The sequence below is a fragment of the Oxyura jamaicensis genome, chromosome 7 (assembly GCF_011077185.1).
Source record: "Oxyura jamaicensis isolate SHBP4307 breed ruddy duck chromosome 7, BPBGC_Ojam_1.0, whole genome shotgun sequence".
Taxonomy (NCBI): Eukaryota; Metazoa; Chordata; class Aves; order Anseriformes; family Anatidae; genus Oxyura; species Oxyura jamaicensis.
Window position 1 is genome coordinate 30,656,803 of NC_048899.1, and position 16,607 is coordinate 30,673,409.

A 16,607-nucleotide genomic window follows, 5' to 3' on the forward strand; every position below is an offset into this window, starting at 1 on the left:
CTCAAACCCCCATGGTTAACCTACAGCGTGCCAGCAGTCCCCCAAACCAAGGAGGGACAAAAGCTAAACACATGGGTACTTGCCAGGCTGTATACTTCATGCATAATGTTTTCATGTGTAATTACTGAAGGAGATGTGAACAGATCTCCAGACCACTTTTTTGAAGGTACCACAATAAATGACTTCCCCTTCACTTGTTGTGCACTTCTCCCAGTGATGATATTATAGGAAACACATGCCATGAACTCACATGCCAGAAATTTCCATGCTTCTCTTAAAAAGGAGAACAGAGGTTTGAATCAGAGAAAATGTCTTGCTTTTTTCTCCCATCTCACATCTTCAAATAAAAAGGTTTCATTAAATGCAGTCATGCTGGACAGTGCTTTGGGCAGCTTACATGGGAGCTGTGGTTATAAGAAGAGTGAGAGATCTGGAAATTTTAGGATCTAAGGAAATTGCCGATTTTGCTCATCTTTCTCTTTTCTTGTTTTTAAGAAATAATGAGTTTCCAAAGAAGAATCCTTTAATACAGCCAAATGTCTGGGGCTGTCCCAACCTCATAGCACATTGGAAATCACACACAGACTCCATAAAACAGGGCTGAGGACTGCAGTGGTGGTTATTCAAGCAGACCTCAGAGCAAAAGCTGAGAGGCGTGGGGGCTGCCTGGTGGATGCTTGAGGTGGGTGGATGTTTTTCCTTGACAGACTGTCCCAAACTGGCATTCCCTCCAGCAGTGCCTCCTGTTCCTCCTGTGCCTGCCCAGAGAGGGAAGGGGGGCTCCTGCCCTCCAGACTAAGCAGGACCATTTTGGGCAGCCTGAAAGTGGCTCCAACAGAGAGACATGGAAATGATCCAGTGTTTGGAGAACCTGTTTTGTAGCGAGTAGTTCAGTCCATGTAATTTAGTAACGTCAATAATAAGCATTAGTTTAGCTATTGCCTACAAATAATATAACGGGAGGAAAATTGTGGCAGTAGAGAGCTCTTTAAACTCTCTCTTTAAGGCTGAGATACAGAAATGCCTGGTAACTCCAAGCTGAAGCAATACAAAATTGGACTAAAAACAAGCTGGAAATTATTAATGACAAAATAATAATAATAATAATAATAATAATAATAATAATAATAATAATAAAAATCCTTGGGACTTCCTGGCTTTAGAAATGAGTTGGATTCCATTGCACTTGACAGCAAACTAAATTGGGGTGGATAGGAACGGGTTGTTCCAGTTGGATTGTGGAGATAATTTTCATTTAAATTGCATAGACTTTTTAAGAGAAATAAACTTCTTTAAAATTGCATTGGTTACCATAATGATCTATAGTAAAACATAGGCTTACTGTTATCTTGAAATAATTCAGTTTCACAAAACAACACACTGCATCATTGAGATAAAAGTTATTTAAATTCAACAATATCTATACGTACATATATATATTTATCATAGGGTCTGAGGAAACAATTTGAACTTTCAAAACCTGCCAAGGATATACAAACTTGTAATAAAACCATGCAATGTATTGCCTGCATCATGCTTCTGAAAGTTTAAAATTCCTCAAAGTTCAATATTTGTCCCCAGTCCATTGCAAGCCCCCTAGTGCTCCTCTCTGAAGGCCTCGTCCCTATTCATCAGATCTAGGCAGAAATTCCTGCCAGGAAAAACAAAGAAAACTGCCCATTTTGTGAGCAAGACACCCTGACAGCATATAATGTATTGCGTATTTGAGGAAAGGTAGAGCTAAACAGAGCTGGAGCTGAGCTTTTTTGGAGATGGTACAATGAAAACACTCCCATGTGGAGAAAGGAGAAGCCTTTCTAAGAAGTGTTCCTTGGCCCTACTGCTGAAAGGAGCATTGTGCCCAGTGGAGCAGGGTTTTTCATGATGTTTCATCTCTGCCTCAAGCAGAATCTGGTGCTCAAAGTGGCTTAAGGGGAAAGAACTGAGGGCCAGAAACAGCTCTATTAGAACACCATTGAGAGAGAAAACATAGGAACACAACTCTTGAAACTCAAATATTTAGATTAAATTTCACCCAAATCTGTGTTGAGTGTTTTCCTGGCACAGCCCTAATGATGTCCTTCCAGGTAGTCCCATTACGTGTTATTCTGGATAATACCAAAGGAATGCAATTACATCTGGACTCAAAACTGCCCTGTTTGGACTAGGAAGACAGCCACATATCCTAGCAACTGGGCGTGTTGTCTTCTCCTAAGGACTGTATTTTGCACAGAAGACCATAAAGCCTTTCCTCTCTGCTACTGAATTACCCCTCACTGAAGCCTTCCAAGCAAGGCACAGTTTGCCAAAGTGTATGTGGAGGAATTAGAGCCTGAGGATGAAACTCAGCTGCTGAAACATAAGCCTCCAGTTCCTTGTGGGATGTTCTGGGGAACCTGAAGAAATATCAATAAGGGGTTGGCAGATAAGAGAGGAGCCTTACATGAGGAGGGCTTCTCCATGTCCTTTAGCGGAGGCCAGGACTGGCAGCTGAGCAAGTCTGAAGGAGCATGAGGCACGTGTGTTATGGTATCTCCTCAGAAGCAGCTAAAACTTGTCCAAGATCTCCTATGGTATGAAAACTATTAATATGACAGGAGGCTGTTCTTCAGCAGTCTTCCAGAGCACAAGCTGGACTTCAACCCCTGCCATGGCGTGCATGTGTCCCTAAATATCTCTGGTATGGTGGACCCTCAAAACAGTGAAGTAGAATCAGTTTCCTCTGTAGGAGGGACGGGCAACACTTGTCCCACCCTGAAGCCCTGGATTCTCTGCCATCTCTTCATAAGGGTGCTTGTTTCACTAATACCTTTTCCATGAATGTCTCCATGACATTTTTGTTTGTTTGTTTGTTTTTTGTTTAAAAGACGTAATCACTGAACTGTGGTTTTGTGTGTACTATTGTCTCTGAGCAACCAAGCTCTCATGCGTTGCAATCTTCCCAGTGCTTTCTGGTCTTTCTATTTGGATTTTTTTTCTTTTCATAAGAAATATAGGGAAAAAACAACAACAACAACAACAAAAACAAACAGAAAAGAGTCAGCACAACTTCTTACAAGGGCAATTTCTTACTGCAACAGGTGTGACAGTCCTTCTTCCTTCCATGTGCATTTATGCCCTACAGTGGCAGGCTGTGTTACTGCTATGCTAATGGTCATGTTTTGTAGTGCAAGGGAGTGGATGTTGAGCAGAGGGAGTAGTGGATTTGTGTTCGGGATGCCTCTGGTCAAGGGGAAGGAGAAACTTCCCCTGTCTTCCCCTGTCACTCCCTCTCCTTCCCTTCCCTGCCATTCTGGTGCTGGGCCTTGAGCTTGGCAACTGTTGGCTCCTTCTCCCCCAAACCCCAAGCTCTCCGGCCCCATGATTTGACTCTAGGTGACAGAGAGGAAAAAGAACCATAAAGGTGTTGGGGAGAAAGAAAGGGCGCTGTTGCTGCTCCTCTCCCCACGCCTGGCCTAGCAGCCCGGCCTGTTCCTGCTGCCTGGGCCGCAGCGCTTTTCCACTGGACTTTTGCTTAGGATTGTTTTTGGCCAGCATCCAAAGTTTCCCTCAGGAATGCAACTGGAAGGAGGGAAATGGCAATTTTTAACACTTCATATTTCATCCAAAGCAGGATGAAATTTTAGCACAGCAAAAACATGGTGGTTGAGCACCCCAGGCTAGGCCTGGGGCTGTCTGCTCACCAAACGCTGCCAGCACGCCGCAGTCAAAATGTCAAAGTTGTGAAGGCATAGGATGTTTTTGTGAGGGGATGTGTTGCAAATGCTAGAAAAAATGGTCATTGCACATCCTCATCTAATATATGCTGGGGAAATCCAAAAACTTTGGGCATTCTGTCAAAAGTTTTGAATGCTGATACTAATATAAACATCCCCAAACTTTGGGAATTTTTAAATTCTTATTCACGATCTGTGGCCTGACTGCACTTCTAATATATTTGTTACATGTATGACATTAAATGCTCCAACCTGTTTGTTTGCTGTGCTGAGACCCCCCTCCTTCACACAGTGTTTTGTAGTTGACCTGCGGCCCCTTAGGCTCGTGCTGTTCACCCGCAGTTTGTCTGCGGGGTTATTTACAGCCCTCCCCGTGGTACGAGGCAGAGTGGCTGTTGCCAGCTGTGCTGGTGGCTTTTGTGACAAGGAAATTCAATGCTCTGAATTTGGCTGGAAACCTGTAATTCATTGCACATTAAAAAAAAAAAAAAAAAAAGGCAGCAAATGTGAATGCTCCTTTTAAATGTCCCACTCCTTGGCACAAATCTCTCCTACATTTGCTTGAAGAAGCTGTTGCATGTCGTGCGACTGTGGAGAGGCTGGGATGGCAGCTCTCATCATGCTGGAAATTTTCTGGATTTGACACTAAATTCACAAATGTTTTGGCAAAGTATAAAGAGAGGGAAGCTTCAGGGTATCTAGTCAACCTTGGGAACAATCCCATCTAGGAGAAACTCTTCAGGCTAAGGTGCTTATTGTTGAATTAAGTTGATTTTATGCAGATTTGCATTTTCCCAAACTACTCAAGAAACAGTTGAGTAGTACTAGGAAAAGACAGGGATCAGGGGTTAGACAGAAGCATCCTCATCACTGCCCATGGACAGATGGGGATTGTGTGACCAGTATACTAAATGCTCTCACTGGTTTGGTTTTCCCTCATCCAAGAGAATTCTCCTGATGTTTTCGTTGTTTCACCCCTTTGGTGTGGTTTATCTTTTTTTACTGGCAGATTGTTTGTGACTTACATATGCATAAAAATGGCAGTAGAACAGAGCCATGATTTGGATAAAAATAATAGGTGCTGCCATGACATAAAAAATCAGAATTTTCTCAGTCATGTCTAGAACAGTAGAATATTTTGGCCAGTAAACCTCACTGTGAAGCACAAGAAATTCCTCTCCATGACATTACGGTCTCTAGGATGGCCCAGCTAACTTGATTCCTTTGCTCCACAAAAGTAACCACATGGACTGGGACTTGATGAGAGCAATAAAAGGACTCACCTCCACTCAACTATCCTGACATTTGAACATCTCCAGGAGAACTCAAGGCAGAAGGATCAACACTTCATCAAATCCAGGACTTCATTTGCCTTGGACTAACAGCTGTGGAATCCGTTTTAGTTTCTTCTGTGAGAAAAGTGAGATAAATGATGTGTACATGTCTATCAGCTAAAACATTTGATCGCTTACCTTCTCAGTCATCACTGATCTTTAATCGCTTATTATGTAACATTAATCCCAATACAGATTGCTCTCGGGGGAAAAATCACAACCATGCAGCCAGCAGGAACACGACAGCAATTTGTCTGTAGGAGGAAGGTTGCTCTTTTCTGTGCACCCTGTTTACAGCATCATTTATCATGGCTGAGAATTGCCTGGAGGCAGCAGAACAATGCTTTGCTGAAGTCACACAAGGCCAGCTGCCTTCTTATGGGCTCCTGTCCTGTTAGCAGCCCAGCCCTTAGACTTTCCCAGGGCAAAGGCCTCTAAAGTGATGCCAAATCAGTCAGCCCAAGTAGGCCTACAGGACTTTCTAAACCCTTGGCCACTGCCATAGCAAAGAATGGTCTTTTTCAGGCTACCTCTGTGACAGTGCCGTGTTCAGAGACCTATTGTACTTGCAGATTGAAGACAGATCTATTTGGTAATAACAAAAGAAGAAAGGGAAAAAAAAAAAAAAAGAAACCCAAAGCTAAACATTACAAAGAAATTATTTCCTACCAAAGAAACTTTTCTGATCCTATGAAACCTAGCTACACTTTGGCATCTTTTCCCAAACACAGCATGCAAAAGTTGTAATATTTTATGTTGTGATTATAGGACACAGTGGGCTGCAGCCATCTGCTAAGGGAGGGACATTCTGCTCCCTGAACATCCTGGCTGTAATCTGCACAGTATTTGAGTTTCTGAGAGTTACCACAAGCTCTGGTATGGTGTGGTTGCCCATCAGCACCAACAGCACATAAAACATGGGAGAGCTGACTCGGGGCTGACAGCGAATTTTGGCACCTTCAGATTTTTCCCTAGGCAGTGGAAAATGTTCCAGCATGAAATAAACATGTAAAAAGATTTCCCCAAAGCACGTGCTGCCCCTATGGCAAACAGAAAGCACAGAGATGTCTCATGCAGTCACACTATTTCCTTTTTTCAGAGTTACAGTTGGGTTCAATTTTCTATTATGACCGAGGTTTTGGGTGGGATTTTTTTGAAGCATTGAAGACTTGGCCTAAATCCTCTCCTGTTGGGAACAATGAGCCCCCTTCTCCCCCACGGCTTTAATGGCAGAAGAGCGAAGCCAACACAGAGCGCTTCAGGAAATCCCTGCCCTTGTGCCACATCCTTCACAGTAGGTCAAACCTTTCATCCGTGTGTGGAGTCTGAATGAGCAGCATTGCACAAGGAGCCATGGTGGGGAGCCGAAGGCGCTCTGCCAAGCGCCGGCGCAACCGCTGCAACCGCTTGGTGTTAGCTGTGGCTGCTTGTGGACCAGTATAATTTTTGGGAACGTTGCTGCCCTCCTGGGGGAGCCTGAACTTCTACAGGTGGTCATTTGACCAATGTCCACATAGCTGTGCAAGAGTGGGCTTGTGGGACGGGGATGGCTAGGATGTGGTAAGTACTTCTATAGCCACATACAGCCAACACAGACCCTCACTTTTGAATTTCAGGGCTGTGGAAATGGGAAAAAACAAACTATTGATTGTACAGTGGATTTTGGTCCCTTCATTGCAAATTTTGATGCAAGGTAGTATTTTTGAAAACGCATTTCGTTCATTGATGGAAATGGCCACAAAATGTTACCTATGACCTTCAGAAGGAGAAGAATTTACTGCTGGTTGGAAATAGCTGTCACTACCTGTTACCACTCAAATATTAATTTGGTTAATATTGTTAATAGCTGTTATCACTCAAAGACAAACTATATTTGGAGATAAGGCTGGAGTGAAAGGGATGTCTATTTGCCATGTTGGCCACACCTAGCAATTTTTTGACAAAAATAAAAAATAAAAAATGTCTGGGAGCCAGCTTGATCTCAGCCAGGTATCAAAGGCAATCTGTGCTGAAAGACCTGAAAAATTCACCCGTTTTTCTCCTTTGACTCACAAGCAGGACAAAGATTGTGGATGGCAACTTGCATTCCCACTCCTTCCTCACCCATGGGCTACCTCCCACGAGAAGTAAACATGCCTATATATGCCTTGAGCCTATTCCTACAGCACTCCAGCCAGAGAACTAACCTTGTGTTGGGTGAAGAGTATTAATTTGCTGCTAATACTCACTTTTACATAATTATTCTTACTTACCTGGGATGTTTCTGGTGTGGTTCATCAATATTTTGCACAAAATCTCAGGCTGTGTTGCTGTAGGCCAAAAGGAATAAATAGATTTTTTCTTCAGCATTAGTTAAACAAGCACAGTAAATGGACTCTCCCGTTTTACGCTGCTTGGGGATCTGTCCCATCACCTTCAATGCCAAGATATCCAGGCATGTCTCATCATCCTTCTATTAAGATGACTACAGCAAAGGCATAAAAAGCTTTCTTCAGGCAGCCCTGTGAATATTGTGCTCATTTAAGATATAAGTAAAAAAGACCACTGCTGGTTACGTGTCCTCTGGTAGCAATCAATGCACAGCATACACTTTTGATGAGGTTAGATAACAAGCCTCACATGGAGAGAGGAGTACCACACGCACACACCCTTCTGAATATGTCAGCAATAAAATGAGAACTACAAAGGCAAGCAGTAGCTGCCCACTGTAGGATGTCTCATCCAGCTCAAGTTCAGCTGTGCAGTACAAGTCTAGCTCTCTGTAGTTTGATTTTAAAAAAGGCTATTACAGAAATCCACCATCTAGTGCTCTGAAGGATCAGCACAAGGATATATCTTTGTTCACAGAGACCTTTTTACTTCTGAAAAAAGGAGTTTCTTATATCAAAAATAGATAATTCTTTCATGTTACTGTCAGCTCTGTAGCCCACCTAACATTGTATTATTACCACTGACAGAAAGACAGGTGTTAACAGCTGGAGAGAAAACAAATATAGAGAGCAGTGGCAAAATCTGAGGAGAAACAGATGTGTGAGCAACTTCGTCTTTGATATTTATTTTAATAGTGCTTCTCAAATGCATTTAATATTTATGTGGCTATCGTCTCAGCTTTCAGTGGCATACTGCAGCCAGCACAGTGCGCTGCTCACCTCTGCCACCACTTCTTTTCTTTTCCTCCTTTTTTGCTGCCATAAAACAGCATCTGTTAATCTCTCAGGAAATGCCAGTTTATTCCTCTCCCCTCCCCCAGTATGAAATGGATAGAGTTTTTTAGCAGTGGGAGCTCAGTGTGATTAGTATGCTAATATAGGAGAGAGAAAAGGAAATGGAGATGAGAGATATGGTCCTTTAGCGAAGAAAAGCAGGAACAACTGAAAGGAGGATCTCTGCTAATCAATTAACCTACAATGGACCTAATGCCATAAGAAGCTATTGTGCATAAAGGGACGAAATTCTCTGTGACAGATGGCACTTGGGCGCATGATATTGCAGGGTTCCTGCTCCAGAGCTTGTTTACCTCCCATACAGGGGTAAGCAATAAAGCAATAAAATTGCTTATTTATTTTAAAGAGAGAAGTTGAAATGCTTATTTACCAAATCAATCAAGGTTTACTAAGGCAGAACAGCCACGGTCCTCATGGCCCTAAAATGCTGGATACTTCACTGATTTCAAATAGCAATTATCTATTGCAGTTTCTTGAACCTGCTCTGACTGCAAAGAGACATTTAATTTGCAAATTTTGATGAAAATTGTCATTTTTTTTAATTGCCTATTTCACCAATTTGAATTTTAAAACAAACGATTAACTAGAATCTCATTTTTTACTTGCCTTGGGCAAGCCAGGAAAGTATTTGTCAAGACCCAAGTCTGTCTGCTTAGCATTTGAGTTGAGAAATGCACAACTGCCTTCAAGTCAACATTAGCTATGACAGAAGCAAGACTATTATTTAACAGTAGCTGGAAATGTCAAAAACAAGCGGCGCCTGGCATTTTGACAAGGCAGCGTTGAAAAGAAACCACTTTTTTTCACCACTCGGTTAACTGTAAAGCAAAACTGTACAATTATCGCGTGGCTCGGAGCGGGGCTCTGGAGGTGCCCTTTGAAGTGGCAGGGATGAAGTTTAGGTGGGTCCGTCCCCATCTCCTACTTCCCACGGCAGCTTTTGGGACCCAACCACTGCCAGACCTGGGCATCAGCTTCTTCTTTCCCAGCAGCACAATGCCATCCTCCCACCAACGCAGCCAGCGTCATCTAACGACTTATGTCAGGCCCCAGGCTCATCGGCTCAATGAAGACATCCCGAGAGCTAAGGACGTATGTAAATGTTTGGAGGTGTACGTGTTAGATGTTGGCTGGCTGGCAGGGTGAAATGCAGGCGCTTTGAGAAGCAAGTAGTGCATCTGGGCGTCACTCAGCGTGTTTTATATCAGAATTGACAAAAAAAAAAAAAAAAAGGGTTGGCAGATTTCATTGGAAGTAGTATTGTGATGAAGAGAAGCCTGATACTGAAGTAGTATGGGAAAACTAGTACCTAAACTACTTTCCTCCCCCAGGAAATTTAAGTTGGAAGCTACCATTTTAATCAACTGTAAGATGTGTTTACAACAAGCAGTATTGGGAAGCATCTCAGGGAACAGTGCAACAGGTCCTAAGATATTGTTCTTGAGAATTTTAGATAGCAGAATGGATAGGCCTTAATCGTCTAAGTGATGCCAACATGATGAATATATGTCAATCTTCATTGCAGACACCAAATACTCAGCACTACTTATCTCTACTTATGTGACAAGAACTGCTTTTAGCATTTTTCCTACCCATTAAGTCCCTTTATCATCAGAGAGCATCAAGTAGGGTATCAAATCCCGTAACAATTCATCTGTACAAGCGTCAGTGTTCTCTTTGTTTCTTCCCGCAGTGAAATATCTGCGTGGACCTCATAGCAGCTGTGCAAGAGACATCAGGGGATGTGTACATGGTCCCTTTTCCAGCTCGCATCTCCGATATTCTGACATGTAGCAGCCACACCACCCACTTCACCCCATCTCTCTGGGTTTCACGTTACCACTACCTTAGAAATCACAGACAGACTATCAAAGTTTGACAGTATTCCACCAAAACCTGATTTAGATGACAACCCACCAGAAAGCACATGCTGTGCCCCATGGCTTATGAAACGTCCCTGATGAGACAGTGTGGGGTTTTCTGGCAGCAACTGGGTCCCTTCCTCGTTGTGCAGTTTCCCTGGTGCCTTGGTTTTATAGCCCACTGAACTCAGGACACGGCAATATTGCTTCCCCTTTGCACTGACAAGTACGTTGGTGCTGCTATAGGCAGGAGGAGACCGTGGAACCACTCCTGCTTAAACTTTGTGGTTTTTATTTGCTTGGGGCCAGCTTTCCACGTGCCCCTTCCTCCCACTGCCATTTGCTGCTGCAACAGTGCCACGACCAAAGCCTGCAGAGCAAACCCGAGCACTCCCCAGCAATGCGTGCATACCTCTTTCTACCAGCTTCACGGTTTCTTACACTACACTTCTACATTTATTACGTACATAATACTACATTTCTATCACCTCTTGTACTACTTATCACTACAGTGCATACATCACTACATTGATTCACGTCCTTGAAACATCAGTCTTCAGGAGCTTCCAATTTATCTTCCTTAAGCCACTTCTCCCATTGCATTTTTGCTTGTTACGATGGTTTGAGGAAAGTGGTTGGTAAGCGGGGCCTGAAACCCCACAAAGCAGGATTATTTCACTCTCTGCCGTTTAATCAGAACAGACACAGGTCCAAAACAAATCATCAGCTGAATTTCCTACAAGCGAAATACCGGACACAATGCGCAGGATTGTGGCAAGCCTTTATGACAACAAGCCCATCAGTAGCCAACATTTCGCATTTGCATCATTATTAATCTGATCTGCCAGATCTGATTCTTGTGAGTCTGTCCCCCTGAAGAGCTGATATACCATATAAAAGGCACACAGTGTAAATCACAGAAAATGACACCTTTCATCAGCAGTGAAAGAAAAGAGGGACAGGCAGATTCTGCTGTGTGCTCGCACTTGCTGCACAATGCAGGACTTTTTTTTTTTTTTTTTTTTTTTTGACCTGTGGCACATTAAAGAAAGGAGCTCAAAACAATTTCATCCCTTTCAAACACAGTGGGCCAAATTCCAGGCTAGCACGAAACACCGCATATCCACTGAAGTTGGTGGAGCTCTGCCAGTTCAGCTGAGAACTTGGCTTTGCTTGTCAGTTCATTCAGCAGTGATTGCACTTGACGTGCAGCACAGAACAAGCATTTGTTTTTAAAAGAAAACAGTGGAGTCTTTCAGTGCAAACCCAGCCTATAAATAGTCCCTATTCCAAGAACGGGATTAACTGTCCTTAACTCAGACTCCTATGCATTAGTGCAAAGGGAGAGGAGGAGGAGGAGGAAAAGAAAGCACATTCTTCCGTCCTTGGCACAATGACGACAGATCTCAGCACTCCAGACAAGAAATGACGATCTGTAGAGCAAGGTAACTTTGCTTTTTGTTAGAACCTATAATTGAATCCATGCCCTTAATGCCCTTACAGGGATTTTCAGCCTCCCTGAGCTCCATGTAGTCCCATTCCCTCAGCTCTAACTCATCTTTACCAACCGAAGCGCCCAGGGCCACTTCGCTGGTTTCTCACAAAGTCCGAAAGGAGTGTGCCAATCTCAGCTAGACCTTCCTGAAAACATTTCTTATGCACTGCCCGGTGACACAGCCAGGCTCACGCTGGATTTTGGGATTGTTTTCTAGACACTGAGCCAAAAACTGGCATAGCTGGGTTAGAAGAAAACAGACAAGCCAGAACGTGGCCCAGTGGCCGTGGCCAGCAGCGCGATGCCTTTGGACAGCAGCTGAAGATCAGAACAAGTCAGTACAAATGCACTACATCTGTAAAGCTCCCCTTCCCCTCTTGCTTTGAATTGCAGCATGGAAAACTGGAATGATTGCTTATTGCCCTTTTCTTTCTTGCAATATTATGCCAAGTGTCAGAGCTACCCCTTGCATAGGTTTTAGCCTGCAAGTTAAGTTGCAGAACTTTTCCTCCCAGCTTTTTTTCATACATGTTCACTGTAATTGGATGAAGCAAATCTTGTTTGAGATTTGATTGAAAAATAATATATATATATATATATAGGTGAAATTTAGGTTTATCACATAATGCAAGCCACACATTGAACTAATCAATCAGAGATCAGAAGAAACAGAACTACATTCATTGTGAATTCCAACATTTATAAATACGATTTCTTTTCAATTAATATTTTGCCATATTTGTTTAAAAGGTACAATTTCAGGGCTTCTATAAACAAATTCATAAAAAACAGACCCTATTGCTATACCCCTGAACTTTGCAATTGAGAATACTGGGCAATGTGTGCGAATATCCCTGCATAACCACATTGCATCACGTTATTCCCCACACAGAGGTTTTTAAGTGCAGAAGTCCAGGCAGACCTGCTGCCAGTACAGAAACTAATCCCATGCATGTGAATCCAGGAACGCTGCAGGTCGTGAGTCAGACACTGACGTGCACGGCATGCCGTACACCGAGCTCCCAGGTCACTTACCTGGGGGAAAGCATAATAAAAGCCCTTTTCCGTTATAATCTTTCCTGTATATTTTGTTTCCTACGTGCTGTAGTGCTGGGCAGGGTAGAAAAGTGTGACAGTGCAGCAGGAGCTGCTAAACTTTGGCACTTCAAAAATGACGAGCAAGAAAGCCTCAAAAAAACGCAAAACTACTCTTAAACCTGGATTTTGGCTTCAGTCTGATCAAGAAATGCCCCCTACTTCTTCCTCAGAGTGGCTTTTAAGCATTCAAAGCACAACCCCCCAGTATGCTGCCTGAAAAGCCCCAGTTTAGCCTTTAATTTGAGGCTTTGTCATTTGACTGGGAGGAAAGTAATCAAGGACGAGGCTTTGGACCACGCTGCTCAAAACATGACACCAGACACACCAAAAGTCCAGGCTGATTGTATGAAGCAATTAAAGTAGTGTTTACTATCCCCTGACAGTTAACATGTTGGACTGACCTTTCATTTACTGCTTAGTACTGAACATTAAGCCGCAAAATTACTTATGCTTTGTGTTTAGTACTGGCATCAAAACTAACAGCATTAGATAGCTATTCCCCCTGCGAGACACACGTTCCCTCCACCAGCTGTGCCTGTACTTTTATAAGCATTGTTTTTCACATTTAACCTCAATTCCATAGGTTGTGTTCATCCCTTAACGTCACCATTAGGAATTATTGGTAACACTGCTCCAAAATGTAAAAAAAACATACGCAAAATGTCTAGGATGGTGCCGTTGGTAGAATTATATTCCTTCCTTATACGCTGGGAGAGATGAAAAGCCTGGCATGCCCACAGCTCCCCGCAGCAGATCCCAGCCAGATGGCAGAAGAGAAGTACAGGAGCTACGGAGGAAAACTTTGTTTACTCTCTCTCCTTCTAGTTACATGCATCAGCCCCGTTATAAAGAGGCACAGGATACAGGATGCCTTTCAAGAGAGCCTGACAGCCAAGCGGTTGGAATATTCTCTCTGAAATGGGCAAGTTCCCATTCACAGCCACAGGCTGAAGGCAGGCAGGGAGGACCTACATTTCCCATTCCCCAGGGCAGCGCTCTCACAGGGCAGGGAGAGTTAAACACGCCAGCAAAGCAGCCCTTCCAACGTGCTTCTGAATGAACGCAGTGCTCCAACTGTGTAAAATTAGTTATCTTTGCCTGCAATTTGGTCAGACGCTTGGCACGCCCATGACTCTCTGCTTTTTGACAACAAACTTAGGTTTTTGGGTCACAGTTTGTCTCATCCAACACAAACCTGGGGCTTTTCCATTTGCCTCTGTGTTCTCTCCAGCTTTCAGTCTGTAGTGCAGTCCTGCTCCGAGATGGCTGTGGGATGTACACCTCAAATACTGATGAACCACCCTTCCATCAGATCTGCCCTGAGTTTTTTGCATTACACATTTTTAAACCTCTACTTGTCACATCTTTTCTGAGACAGCAAGGGGTACTGTGAATAGTCAGTCAATGAATATCTAGCATTCAGCTCGTATCCAGACCAAAACATGAATAAATACAAATATTTCATTATGGGATTTCCTGTCATCACTTTTTTTTTTTCTTCCATATTCTCAAGGACTATTTAAATCTAAATCTCTATACTTTGCATTGCAACTGAAGTTATCAAGTTTACTTTCCCCTGGTTCAAATACTTCCACTGCAGATTCAAAAGGGCAAATTTCCAAAATTTTCAAAGGCAGCTCAGCATGCTAACTGTGATAAAGTCACTGCTGATTTGATCGTGCTTTTTTTCTTTTTTTTTAACTATTTCCAGAGAGCTGTTTTGTGCAACCAATATGCCAGCTCAATATTATTATCAGACTGCTGATAGAAGACAATTCACTGTATTAAAAAAAGTCAATATTATTTCTTAAAAAAAAAAAAAAAAGAAGAAAAAACCTTTCAAACAAGGTTGCAATTGTATTTAATGCACATTTTGCTTTTAACAGCAATTTGCCAGTTTAAACAGCATAGAGCTTACAATGCTTAATTAGTGAAGAGGTTATAGTGCTTATAAAGTTGTATCTAAAATATACCTTATTCATTCTCTATTGAACAACATTTTTAATACAGTCTAATAGTATAATTACATGCTATACAGTAGCAGCATGTTCACACCACTACAGTTAAGGCCGTGTCAGCATTCATGTGAACCTTTGTCAGGGTTTGAACACATCAGCCACAAAATTACAACGCAGTTTGAAAAAAAATGAGACATCCAAGATCTCATTCTCGTAACAACTTCAGTCAAATAAGAATAAAAAAGTAAAACACATGTAATAAAGGACTCCACCCAAATTTATTTTGGATGATTGCTGCCTTTGCAAGACGTGCTCAAAATTTCCAAAAAGAAATTTAAAAGAAGTTAGTTAAGTTGACAGTGCAGTCTAATCAGGTTTAGATGAATCTGAGTGCAAACTGCTGTAAAGTGGGTGCCACGAATGCACAATAACCACTTCTCACATACTGCACACATTTTCACATACACAAGGCTGCTTCTGTGTAAATATTTAGACTGGCAGGTAAAAGCAGTTCCACCACCAAGTGAATAATATAAACCATTCATCTTGAGTTGTACACACTTACTGGTCACAATTAAAGTAAACTGTTTGCCAAGTCAGCACGCTGGCTACTGAGGTACCATGTTATTTCCTACAGTTAGGATAAGAAACACCAACATCTGAATTTTTATGCCATTCATGCCTTGTTAATTCAAGAGGGACTCCTCATTCCACCCACCAAGCTGAAACCATTTGTTGAAGTAAAGAAGGCAGATCAGGACAAATACTGTACAAAAAGCACAACAGTTTCTTTCGTAGGATGCCACAGCCTGCCTAAGGAAACTCACCCTTAGTTCATGCCCAAATGGTCTCCTGGCAATTACTAATCAAAAAGCTTTATATTGCCACATGATTTGATTAAAAGAATTATCTAGTCAGAGATTTACTTAAACATGGTCTACCTCAGTTTAGAAGAACATGGTAAAAAACATCTGCAAATGCTTTCTTGAAACATTACCAAATGAAAATGTGCTAAATGTGCTTTAGGTGCTGAATTGCCATAGAACTGTAATAAGCTAATGAAACTGTGGAGCTGCAGAACCAAGCTCTTTACACATCACTCGCTTATTTATTGATTCTACACTTTCCCATTCAAGAATTTTTCCTTCTTGTGACCATAATTTTTGGAAGCGCTCCTTTGCATACTTTTCAGACTTAGATATCTAAGTATGTAAGACTGAAAAAGAGTTGCCTATTTCAAGCTTCATGTACAATGCATATACACATTTATTAATAAAAACTTGTCTAAACATCTATTTGTTCTTTGGACCAACTCCAGTCTCCTTAGATGACTGTAACATTTCTTATAAACCTTTTATGGAAGATTTAAAAAGTACTTCAAGACAAACAAAAAGAATACAACAATTAAAACAACATCAACACAGAAAGAAGATAACAGAGTAGAGTAATTCCACACCAAATTCACTGCTGGCATAGGCTGGCAGAGTCCTCTTCAAGTCCTCTTTCTGCCTTCTTGCAGTTTCCTTTGTCTCATGCTCTTAAAAGGGAGCTGTAAAGCCAACATAAGGGAATTCCATGCATGCCCATGAATATGGATCACACTAAAATTCTTCTTAAGAAGGGAAACAATTAATATATGGCCTATTTCAGCTCTGTCCTATCAGACTTTCTGTGCACAGGCACCTGTAAAACAAGGATAACAGGACTTCTCTACTTCAGAAAGTTGCGATGAGAACAAATACATTTATGAGTGACTGGACTGAGGTCACAGAAATAAGGGCTACAACAGTACCTAAAATACAGCCTTGCCTTCTCCTGCCAATCCCTGCAAACACAAAAGGGAGAAGACAAGAACAATCACGAGTAATGTTGGTAATAGAGGTCTTTCTGACACTATATGGTAGTGGCTGATTTAGTTCA